We start from the raw sequence: 2,830 nt of genomic DNA on the forward strand, positions 1-2,830 counted from the left end.
ATCCCTTGGACGATATGTGTTTTAAATAAGGCTTTGAAGGTGGAGAGAGAGATAGTCTGAGAGTTATAAAGAGGGAGGGAGTTCCAGGCCATAGGCAAGCTGCGGACTTCGAGAGGTCGGTGGTGAGATAGATGAGATAGAGGTACAGGGAGTAGGTTGGCATGAGAATGGTAAAGTGGGTGGGCTGCCAGTGAATCTTGGACTGCGTGTTTTGGGTCCTGAGTATCGGAGGAGCAGGAATAATAGCGTCAAGGCTGCATGACCTACTGGGAAGAGCACAGGACTGGAAGCCAGGACACCTGATTTCCAATCCCAGCTCTCCCACTGACCTGCTGATGGATGGGGAAGCAGTGTAGCCCAGTGGAAAGAGCATGGATCCAGGATTTAGGGGACCTGAGTTCTCATCCCAGGCAAGTCACTTAACTTCTCAGTTTCCTCATCTGTAAAATGGGAATTAAATATCCATTCTGTCATCCCCTTAAAACTGCGAACCTTATGTAGGAAAAGGCTTGCATCCAAACTGATGATTTTGTCTCTGTTCCAACGCTTCACGTATAGTAATCGTTGAACAATTACTATCATTATTAGTGGGTTATTCACAATCTTTCTCTATACTTCAGTTTCTCCACCTCTAAAATGAGGACAAGATAATTGCTCTTCCTACCTCTTCATTTAGTAGCCCTGTATGGGATAAGGACTGAGTCTGACCTAGTTATCAAGAATCTACTCTAGTCCTTAGCATAATGTTTGGCACATAATAAGTGCTTAATAAATGGCATTATCATTATTAATATTAACAGCAGAAACACTTACCATAGTTCGACATCTTGTCCCGGGGTTTTGCCTTCATGATATCTGCTAGGCTAAGAATGTTCGTCCCCTCTCAGGATCACATCTGGAGAGTTTCCAGTCCTCTACCAGTCTCTACTCTGGGAGGGAGAGTCAAGCAGAGGTCTGTCCATTCCATTCTTAGCTTGGGCAGTGGCTGGTGAGTGGAAGGCAATCTGCTACAAGTCAAAACTCAGCTTTGCTGGGCAACAGTGGCATGGGATTGTCCAAGCTCTTAGTACTATGCTCTGCACACAGTAAGCGCTCAATAAATATGATTGAATGAATGAATGAATGGGATAGAGTAGAGGGCAGAGACTCAGGTTTACTGCACAAAAGGAGGCAATGGTAAATACTTAGAGAAGCAGCATGGCTTGGTGGAAAGAGCACGGGCAGAGGACATGAGTTCTAATCCCAGGTCCACCACTTGCCTGCTGTGTGACCTTGGGCAAGCTACTTAACTTCTCTGGGCCTCAGTTACCTCATCTGTAAAATGGGGATTAAGACTGTGAGCCCCACATGGGACAACCCGAGTACCTTGTATCTACCCCAGTGCTTAGAACAGTGCTTGGCACATAGTAAGAGCTTAACAAATACCGTTATTACTATCATTACTACTAAACCACTTATGTATTTTTACCAAGTAAACTCTATGGATACCCTATCAGATGATTGCAGATGGAGGTGGGGTGTTCTGGGAGAGATGTGTCCATGGGGTCACTATGGGTTGGAGACAACTTGACAGCATAAGATCAGACAAGAATGCTAGATCTTTCCTAGATAAGGGTCCCACATACTTTTTTTTTTCCTGAACACTGAGGACTCTTCTTCAGAGGGATTATATCCTACTCCCTCTACTTAGACTGTGACTCCCATGTAGGACAGGGACTGTGTCCAATCAAAACATCTCATAACTACTCCAGTGCTTAATACAGTGCTTGGCATAGAGTAGGCACTTAACATATACCATAATGATAACCATATTGATATTCATCAGCCTCTCTAATTAACAGTGGGATGTGGAAATAGAACTGGAGAGAGCAAAAAAGTAGAAAATGCACCTGAGTAATCAGGCAGCAAGATTAATAATAATAATAATAACAACAATGGTATTTGTTAAGTGCTTGCTATGTGCCAAGCACTGTTTTAAGCACTGACGGGGTTGGGGGAAATACAAGATAACTGGGTGGGACACAGTCCCGGTTTCACAGCACTCACAGTCTTAATCCCCATTTTTCAGATGAGATAACTGATGCCCAGAGAAGTGAAGCGACTAGCCTGAGATCACACAGCAGACAAGTGGTAAAGCCAGGATTAGAACCCATGACCTTCTGACTCTCATGCCTGTGCTCTATCCACTAGGTCATGCTGCTACCCTAAGTGTGATGTCAGGGCCCCCTGTAAAGAATGCTTAGAGACTGGACATTGTTTTTGCCAATTAGGGGCAATGCCCTCTGATGTTATCTTCGTTCTGAATGTAAGTACCCATTGAGAAAATTCAAGAGATGAATTTTCCACTAAGAAGTTCCATGCAAAAAAAATGTTTCCAGTACCTTGAAGAGATAGACAATAAAATCCCTAGCATTTTGCCATACATGTACATTTAATTGTTCACTTTGACTCTGCTATAGGTAAATAATTTTATATCTTTATCCCCATTAGAGCACAAACTATTTGAGGGCAGGGAATATATCTTGTGCTTTGTTGAATTTTCCCAAGAATTTAACATAATGATGGAAATAAGTGGGTTCTCAATAATTACCATAAGTTACTGCTATTTCCCCCTATACTGTAAGCTTGTTGTGAGCAGGAATGTGTCTACCAACTCTGTTATATTATTCATTCATTCAATAGTATTTATTGAGCACTTACTATGTGCAGAGCACTGTACTAAGCGCTTGGGATGAACAAGTTGGCAACAGATAGAGACAGTCCCTGCCGTTTGATGGGCTTACAGTCTAATCGGGGGAGATAGACAGACGAGAACAATGGCAATAAATAG

General features: G+C 42.8%; 1 non-coding gene across 1 annotated transcript; it reads left to right on the top strand.

The window, feature by feature from the left end:
- The first annotated feature begins 877 nt into the window (after nucleotides 1-877).
- Nucleotides 878-1,015, top strand: LOC114817660. Its single transcript, XR_003765515.1, has one exon. It is a non-coding gene; the product is annotated as a small nucleolar RNA SNORA7 (small nucleolar RNA).
- The last annotated feature ends 1,815 nt before the right edge of the window (nucleotides 1,016-2,830 follow it).

Source organism: Ornithorhynchus anatinus, chromosome 1 (assembly GCF_004115215.2).
Source record: "Ornithorhynchus anatinus isolate Pmale09 chromosome 1, mOrnAna1.pri.v4, whole genome shotgun sequence".
In the NCBI taxonomy this organism is placed as follows: domain Eukaryota; kingdom Metazoa; phylum Chordata; class Mammalia; order Monotremata; family Ornithorhynchidae; genus Ornithorhynchus; species Ornithorhynchus anatinus.